Source organism: Chenopodium album, chromosome 8 (genome assembly GCF_948465745.1).
Source record: "Chenopodium album chromosome 8, dcCheAlbu1.1, whole genome shotgun sequence".
Taxonomy (NCBI): Eukaryota; Viridiplantae; Streptophyta; class Magnoliopsida; order Caryophyllales; family Amaranthaceae; genus Chenopodium; species Chenopodium album.
In genome coordinates, this window is record NC_137841.1 from 18,887,370 (window position 1) to 18,897,660 (window position 10,291).

The following is a 10,291-nucleotide window of genomic DNA, read 5'->3' on the forward strand; positions in this document are numbered from 1 at the left end:
ATTACGGCCGCACCTCGATGTGAGGTTGCCTACGTATCCGTTAGGAATCAGGCCGAACGTAGCTCTAGCCGAACCACGCACAAGTGTGTAAATACCTCAAAAAGGTCTTTTTAAGGGTTGTAACATGGTTAGGCTAAAGGTTATAGAAGAAGGGGATAAAAGGCTCAAGACCCTAGATAAGCCCCCAAGGTGTGCAACCTTGCTTTTGAAATCTTTGTATTTTTATGCTTGAGGTTTTCTACTCTTTTTTTAGCTCTCTTTCTATTTTGCTTTAGCATCTATTTTATTTTTATAAGTGTGGGAAATCCCGATCATGCGGTCTATCACTCACTTGGCATTCATGTTTCTCAGGCACGGTACTGAGCACTCGATAAAAGACGTAATCTAAGACGTATTCATATCAAAGACATGTTCATGTCAAAGACATTGGAACACTTGCCCTTTTGTACACTTTATTTATTTATTTTTATTTATTGCTAATTTAATTTATTTTGATCTTTTGAAATCACTCAAGCTTTTTATGAAATTGAAAATTGCATAAGTTACATACCATCCCATCCTAAAGTTAGGTAGATGTGGGTTGAAAAAGAAAGGTCTATCGTTAGATGAGGCTCAAATTGATTTATCAAAAAGGATTGCATATTTGAAGGGTGAAATGTGATATGATGTGGCTACAAGGGGTGCCTCAAATCATTGGTATACCTTGTGCTTAGTTTGACATGGATTTTTTTTTTTTTTTTGGCAATATAATGAAATGATCATATGCAAAAAAATAAATGCTCATTTTATTAAAAGGGGAAAAAGAAAGAATCTACAAAATTAAATTCAAGGGAAAAGAAAGGTGCCTATGCTAGACTTATTGGGGTAAAGGGTAAATAAAAAAGAAATAGAAAAAAGAGGTCATGAAATCTCGTCGTTGAAGCTCGCCTCTGTCTTGTGTCGTTTGCTTCATCATCACCCAGTCTTCTCATTAGCTAGAGGCAATGGGATCTTATTTGCTTCAATGAGATCTTGAATGAGATTTTGAAACTTGTAGCATTCATCAGTAGTATGACCGCATCCTCGATGGTACTTGCAATAGGATTTGGGATTCCATCTCGAAGATCGATTTTCTGGCATTGGATCCTCAGTAGGGCCAAGAGGTTTGATTAATCCTCGATCGTAGAGACGATCGAAAGCAGCATTGTAGTTCATTCCAATGGGTGTGAGTTCTCTCCTGGGTTTCTTTTTATATCCTTGATTGTCCATGGCTAAGACACCGTTATGGTCAACGGTACTAACATTATTACTAGAGTGGGCGTTTTCGGAAGAAAAAGGATTGTCGTTCTTCTTTCCTTTCTAGCCACCGTGGTTACTATTGTTAGTTTCTTTTTGCTTTGTGAGGTCATCTTCGATTTCAATTCCGATGTCATAAACGGCTTTGAAAGTATTCAAATTATGTTGATATTTTAAATGCTTTGAATACTTTTCTTGGAGATTCTTGATAAACATCCTCACAGATTCTTTTTCGGAGGGCACCTCAATCATCATAGCAGAAGTTTCCCTCCACTTATTGAAGAAAGAAGTAAAGCCTTCATTCTCTTTTTGTCTTAGCATTTCAAGTTGTCTATAATCAGTTTCGACTTGAATATTACACTTGCACCTATCAATGAAAGCGTTCACTATTGACTCCCAATTAGAGGTTCTTTCTTTGTCAAGGGAGAAGAACCATTGTTGGAAAACAGTTTCAAGATATAGAGAAAATATAGAGGGAAACACTTTCTTATCAATCCCTTTAATGTTCATTATTGTTTCAAAAGCTCTTAGATGAAAATACGGGTTGTCAGTTGCCTTGAGTTTCAGGATGTCATTGGCATTGAACTTCTGCGGAAGAAGCTCTTTGTCCACCGAGACCCCTTGTGAACTAATGCCTTGAAATTTGTAGTCACTAGATAGCTTGCTCAAGCTTTCTTGCATAAGGTTCATCTGTTGTTGCTTCACAGGATCATTGATTTTGAGGGTTAAAGCCTTCAATGCCTCAGTCACGGTAGTCAATTGATTCCTAAGTTCGTTGACTTCTTCTTGAGTTGCCATTATATTCTTAGCTTTCCTCTTTTGACGAATCTGTTTATCAAAAAGTTGAACTTGAATAAAGGTGTTGTCCTTGATTAATCGTCCTTCTCTCCTCGACCAAGTACTGTGGAAAGGGAAATTAGGGATATTCATTATTAATTACTTGACTCAACTCTATTCAACATGCATAGATGGAAGAAGGTAGGAATAATGAAGGTTGTGATGTGAAAAAAGATGACGTAGAGGGAGAAATATGAAAAGATTAGGAATAGAATGTACCCCCAACTCAAATAACGGAAAAAACCGACTCATGCATGAACCTAAGACATGATCATGGTGACATATACACAAAGTGTGTGCTAAGACTAGTTAGTGTAGGTGACATGTTAAGACTCGTGTCATGACCATGTGGCTAGACTATGTGACTAGACTCAAGCAAAGACTAAGTTAAGACTTCACGTATATGCATTAAACTGGACAGGATGTGGTATTTTAGTCATAACTTCACGTATAACGCCAAATTAAAGATACAACTCGGTGCTACAGATCCATAGGTTGTATGACTCTTAGTTCTTCCTCGAACTCCGGCTATGACCAAAACAAGTTGACGTTTGTGCAGTATGCGGGAATAAAAATCCGGGTTGACTTAAAGGAACTATGACTCGATTTTAGGTATATTTTTTAGCTCAAATTAATTAATTAAACAAAGTCCTTTAGTCATTAATTAGTTTATTTAGGCTTAATCACAAGTCAAACAAACGGTTAGGAAAAACACCGAGTATGCACAAGCAAATAATGCACAAGTAGTCAAGTAGTCACAATATGATGCAATGAGTTTGCAACTAACCATGACTCTAGTTCTCTAAAGTTCGGGATATGGGTTAGTCAAAGAGGGTCCATGGTTAATTGTCCAGATGCACCGCGTGGAAGCCTAACCGTGAAGGGTTAGCGCGAATGGATGAGACACCACGAGTTTAGAAAAACTCGCTTCCATGGTTTGGTGAATTCAACATTCTCGGATGTACCCTTTGTTGCATAGAGCGTTCAAACAGGTAGATGGAGCATGAATTCCCAGAGGGTTACGTCCATATGTAGAACACATATGGGTTTCATAAAAGTGAGAAAAACTCAATCATGAAGTAGGATCGAGCAAATAGTGCTAAAAACTGGTCAAAATTAGAACGCATATTTCTGGCTTGGTATTGGAAGAACTTGGCGCCAGCAAACAGAGGCCGGTGCCAACGACGACAGAAGTTGTTGCCTGGCGCCAGTGTCAAATTAGTAGCGCTAGACTCTGTTTTCTGACGCTAGTTCCTACATGCCTCAGCAGCTTTCTGTGCTCGATAAAATTTTCCAGTTTCGTGCAGCATTATTTCGATCCTAGTTGTGAAAGATATTCCTCAAATTTCCTACGTGTAAAAATCCTATATTTTTAACTCATTACAGATAGTCTTTCCAATGAGAATTTTTTTATGCATATATCAATGTTGTTAATCAAAATTACGCACATGAAATACTTAGAACTTTTCGAGTCTCATCCACTCATTCTAAATCATTTTCGAAATAAATTTCAGGAATTAAAATAGATATCCTCCCCAGTGGAGTCGCCAAAAACTATAGGGAATATTTCAAGCATTATCCCTAGCTTGAACTCCACTGTGATCATACACTAAAGTACAGTAGCATCCAAAGGGAAGGAAGATAGAGCAAAAAAGTCACCAAGAAGTTTTAGGAACTTATAAACCGTTCACGAGGTGAAGGTTACACCCCTTAACGATCCAATCGTCAACTCCAATAGGTCTGGAACCATGACTGATAGTTCGAGGATGAAGGTAAAAATCCAACCTAAAAGAGATTGAACTTTCCCTAATAATAGGCCTCTACTTTATTCTGATCGTATTCATGTGCGCTTTCTGACTAATATGCAATAAATAGGATTACCCAAAACCTCTTTATCTATGTTGGTTGAATATTAATGCACAAATAAAACTATTATTGGCGATCACTTGAATTATAATCATATTAACCCTAAACAATATTATTAATTATCTTATTAAGCGTGATTACATGTACCAATTCCCTTTAAACATGCATAAAAGGCGTGATCAAGCAATAACAATAAATAAAATCAAGCAACATAATAATCATAATAAAAATCATAATCATGTTAAAGCATAATAATAGCAAAATCCTAGGCATGATACTAACATGATTAATAACAAACCCTAGCATGTTACTAAACAATAAAAATCAAAGCTTTAACCCTAACATGATACTACCATGAATATTAGGAAGAGAATAGGAAGCATCGCAGAAACCATAATAAGCATATTTGATATTATAACTTTTACCCTAAACATGATACTAAGAATCATAGTTGTCATTCAAAACATCAAATTAAGGAAAGCATCCTAACATGATACTAGGAATCATAATAGCAACCTAGACATGATTTCTAAGAACCATAAAATCAATAAATCAATTAAAGGACTTACTTGGATGCCTCATATCACTTTCTAATAACAAAATACACTCGTTAGTAACTTCAAGGAAAATAGAAAACAATTAAATTAAATAATAATTGAAAGAGAGATTTGGCACCAAACCCTCAGAAACCAAACCTGTCACGTCTAGGGCGAAGGCAACTTCGAATTTGGTTAGGTGTTTCTAGATCTTGTGAATGCGGAATTTTGTAGAGAAAGCTAGAGAGAGAGAAAGAGTAATCAAGAGAATCTTGATGAGAGTTAATGATTTTTGATGAGAATTGATGATTAAAAACGGAGGTTTTAGAAAGCTATTTATAGAGAAAATCAGCCAAACGGATAGAAAAACAAATCAAAGTTTCGACGAGAATAAAACAACATTGGCGCCAGACGCTAGACATTAGCGCCAAGCGCTAAGGCTAGCGCTAGGTGCCAAGCATTAGCACCAAGCGCTAATCCTTGTCGCCAGGCGCTAGTAATTATTTTCACGCATTTTTTTAGTAATGATGAAATTTAGCCGTACAAGAGGGCAAAATCGTATTTTTCTTAAAAACACTCTTTTATTCTGATTAAAACTCTAAAATGTCAACCAAAGTCAATTTATCAATGCTAATTGAATTAGGAATGAAAAGAACCTTCTTGAAGAATCTAGAAAACTAAAATCAATTCTAATTGCATCAGGAATGATAAATCAATATTATTAGGCCCTTCTCTAAATCATTGGGCCGCATATAAAGATCAAACTGGGCCCAGTTTAGTAATTTGGCCATAACTTCTGTATTATTCATTGGAATTGGTCTTATAATATATCGTTGGAAAGATTTTTTCAAGCCCCATCCAACTACACTATTATTGGACCCTCGCCATGGACCAAACCAAACTGGAATGGATATTTTCTTAAAATAGGTTTTCAAAAACAGAGAGAAAGAAAAGAAATAAAAACTAGCCGCAACACTAGACTTTCCACACTTTCACTTCATTCGATTATGATTCGACATGAAAGGTACTCATCACTGGGTTTGGTTTTGGGGAGACATAGATGGGTGTCTACACTCATACATTAGCACTAGACACACCTAGCCAAGTTCGAAGTTGTCTTTGCCCTAGACGTGAAAGGTTTAATTTCTGAGGGTTTGGTCCCAAATCTCTATTTCAATTATTTAATTTAATTGTTTGATTTTATATTTTCCTTGAAATTATTAACGTGTGTATTTTGTTATTAGAAAGAGATACGAGGCATCCAAGTAAGTGATTTAATTGTTTTTATTGATAATACGATATAGAAATCATGTTTAGGTTGTTATTTTGCTTCCTAGTATCATGTTAGGATGCTTTCCTTAGTATGATATTTAGGGTGATTTGTTTATATCAATTATGATTTCTATGATGCTTTCTATTTTCTTTCCTAATATCATGTTAGTATCATGCTAGGGCTATATATTTGATATTTGATGTTTAGTGACATGCTAGGGTTTGTTATTAATCTTGTTAGTATCATGCCCAGGATCTTGCTTTTGTTATGCTTTAACATGATTATTATTTTAATTATGATTTATTATCATGATTATCATGTTGCTTGATTATATTTATTGTTATTGCTTGATCACACCTTTTATGCATGTTTAAAGGGAATTTGTACTTGTAATCACACTTAATAAGATAATTATTAATCTTGTTTAGGGTTAATTTGATTATAATTCAAGTGATCGCCAATAATAGGTTTATTTGTGCATTAATATTCAACCAACATAGATAAACAGGTTTAGGGTTAACCTATTGATTGCATGTTAGTTAGAAAGCGCACATGAATACGAAAAGAATAAATTAGAGGCCTATTATTAGGGCAGGTTCAATCTCTTTTAGGTTGGATTTGCACCTTCATCCCCGAACTTCCAGTAATGGTTCCAGACCTATTGAAGTTAATGATGGGTGTCATAAATGGCACCCATTTGATGAGCATTTAAGTCGTTTTTACCTTCTTTTCATAGCTTTCTTTCATAATAAATGTTTAGTTTTATGCTTTTTCTCTCTATTTTACCTTTCCTCTCCTGTTTTATGTCTTTTTTGCATTTTGATGGTTATTTTTAGTTTTTTCTCCTTTATTTGTTCTATTTTCGTTATTTTAGTTGCTTTTCCTTTATTTTATATTTTATAGATTTGGTTTTCATTTTATTTTAGTTTTCATTTTATTTTAGTTTTCATTTCATTTTCTTTTCTTTATTTTCTTTTCATTTTATAATGTTTTCTATCTTATATTCTTTTCATTTTCATTTTATTTCTCTTAGTTTTGTTTGTTAATTTTGAGTTTATTTTACTTCATTTTATCCTTGGTTTCATTTGTATTTTGTAGCTGGATATTCCAAGTTCAACTCCTTGCGCTTGCATAGCTGCGCTCTCAAGCCGGGCAGTGTTGAACCCACAATCATGGTGTTTAGGGACTGTCTACTTTTGTGTTCATCAAGAGCGTGTTGTGAGGGTGATGCTCGCGCCCACAGGCTACTCAACCTCAAGCAATTTCCCTAGCTTCCCCAATTCACGAACAACAACAACACTTCAATATCTTGTAATTATAAATATCCATTTTTGGGTTAGAGAGAAAAAACAAGTAAAATTAGGATTAGAATTAAAATTCATTTTCTTAGCTTAGTTGAGAGCTTCTCTCTCTAGTTTTAGGGTTAGTTTAGGAGTAGATTTTAGAGAGAGAAAGTGAGGAATTTCAATGGTGATTGAGAGATTGAAGATTCAATGGTGACAATTGTGTTGGAGATCTTCTCTATTATCAATAAGCATTCTTAACTTTATCTCATTTTATTGTTTTGTTTAATATTCAAGTTTTTTTGATTTGATTTTGATGTTTGATTGTTGATTAGCGTAATTGTTCTTCTTATAATGTTGATTCTTGATTTCTTTAGTTGTTAGTTGATTTGGTGATGATGTTAGAGTAGTTGTTTGCTAGGAATTGGGTGAAACTTGTATGATTGATTAATTGTGCTTAATTTGAGAATTATGTTGATTAATTGTTGAGATAAAAGTGATTAATGGAAGTTTGTATGTGTGTAATTCGATTAGGCCTTGAGAATTATGCTAGATTGCATTGTGAGTCTACATTGATACGGACCATTGATTTGTAGCTTACATTTGTCGATTGAGCTTGATTAGTGATGCTCCTAGTTTGAGTCTCTCGTAGTTAGCGCTAGTTTGACCTATAGGAGATAGCTTGTTGACTCTTTTGATTGAGCTTGCCATTAGTCTTCACAACCATTGACTTGCATGTATTTCCAAGTTGCTATAATTGTCATGATTACTTGTTTATCCTTGTTCCTATTGTTTATTTGTTTGGTTCTTCATTTTATTAGTTGGTTATAGTGTTTACCTTTTATCCTTAGACTTCGACCTAGCTTAGGCACATAATTGAGAGCGCTTGAACATTACCGTTTCTTTGGGTTCAACCCTTGACTTGCCTCTATACTAGTATATAGGTTTCTTAAGTGCTTATAAATTTTGTTTGACCGAGGGAGGATTAGTTTCAACGACCTAGTTCAACCCCTTGTCAGTTAACGATCTCCTGGATCATTAAGGGGTGTAACCTTCACCCTGTGAACGGTTTACAAGTACCTAAAACTTGTTGGCGACTCTTTTGCTATAGCTTCCTTCCCTTTGGACGCCACCATGCTTAAGTGTATGATCACAGTGGGGTTCAAGTTTGGGGTAATGCTTGAAGTATTCCCTACATTATTGCAAATGAAGGTTAGAGGTTAGTTGGGGGGGGGGGGAGTTAGATCAAACGACGTTGTTTTGTACGGGGGTGTAGGTAGATGACCCTACACAAGGGTGTAGGATTCACCAATTAGTGTTTGGTTTACTTAATACAATTGAAATTGAGGCCCACGCGGCCACGCCCACCCTCTGAATAAAAAAGTATGACGTTTTATCCCTAGCCTATTGCTAATATATAAAAGCACCAAGAACCAAATAAGAAGTGCCTAAAATTATGAAAACCTTATCTATAGTGTCTTACCCAATTTACCCTTATATTTTACCTTCGCTTTGCTTATCTACAGTGAGCGGACAACTTTGCCCTCCAATAAATGTGCATGTACACATGACTGGTGAGAAAGAGATATTTTATGGTTAACCCTTAGCGCATACCTGCTATTTATTAGCAAACATATAAGATAGAAAAATGTACCAGTACATGCATAATAGGTGACACGTGGTAAGTATTTTGAGGGAAAATATTCAACCTAAAGGATGGTAAAAAGTACCACTACATGCATAATATATAGTACAAAAAGTACTATTAAGACAACTTATACTTTAATGGTACATTATAATGTACCACTATAGTAAGCTTTTTTTTAGAAGCTTGCCAAATTTACAATTTTTACCCTCCTATATACTTTGTAAATGCGTAGCAGCTATGCGGTGAGATGCGCGATGCACTCGCATCTCACCGCATAACTCCTATATATATTTACAAAACATATAGGATGGCAAAAACGTAAATTTGATAAGTTTTTGGAAAAATCTGACTCTATAATGATACATTATAATATATCATTATGTACTATTATGCATGTATAATTTACTATTAAAGTATAAATTATCTAAATAGTACTTTTTGTGTACTATTATACATGTAGTGGTACTTTTTATTATCATATAGGTTGAATATTTTTCTCCAAAATACTGACCCCATGTCACCTATTATACATGTTATGGTACATTTTTCATCCTATATGTTAGCTAAACCAATAGGAGCTATGCTCTAAGGGTTAACCGTGAGATGCACTCGTATTTTGTAATCTATTGCTTCTTTTTAATTCAAATCTATCAAAATTAATTTTCAATTGATGAACCAGTGACCGCTACTTGTCAAACTCGGAATTTGTCGCCGGAGATGTGTTGGAATTCGAGAAGTCCGTTAATGTTTCCTACGATGGAAAGGATGCTTGGGTTTTCGATGTTGATCAATTTCTTCTCTCTCTCTTTTTTTTTTTCTTTTAATTTTTATTTTTAAGGAAAAGCAAGGGAATTATATTTATTCATTAGAGGACAAGTTGTCCATAAGTACATAGGGAGCTATATCACTAGGACAACAATTCGACCATGTTTGCTCAACACCATATGGGATGACACGAGCTAAATGGTGAGCTACAAAATTCCCTTCCCGCTTTACATGAGACCAAGATATATAATCAAAGAAAGAACAAGCTCTAGCACATCATCAATCAAAGAGTCCAAATCAGAGAGGTAAGTGGAAGCTTTCGATAGCCGAGAAATGATTGTGCTATTATCTTATTCGAGGATGATGTTCTTTAGGCCATGCTGCTTCGTCAGTTTGACAGCATAAGATGCAGCCTTGCACTCTGCCAGCTCGGGGGACCAATAATCCTTGTATCTTCGAACACCTGCAAACAAGACTTCAGATGGTTGCAAGCAACAACACCTAGCCCAACCCACCCTTCAACATTCAAAGCTGCATCGCAGTTAATCTTGATGCAATCTTGCGTGGGAGGCTTCTAGATTTTCGAGCTTTTGAGGTTTAGGAGATTTGCAACCATAAATCTTTGTATTGTACTTATTGTAGTCCTCCACAAGGTTTGACATTTTCATAATGACAGGCTAAAGTCGTATCACCTAATCTAAAGTAATTCCTAAATCCTCTAACTAATGCAGATTGGGAAGTAGGGTCAAATCCACAGGGAAACTGGTCTTTCTATTCCTAATTAATTAAAGCAATGTAAATTATAAAG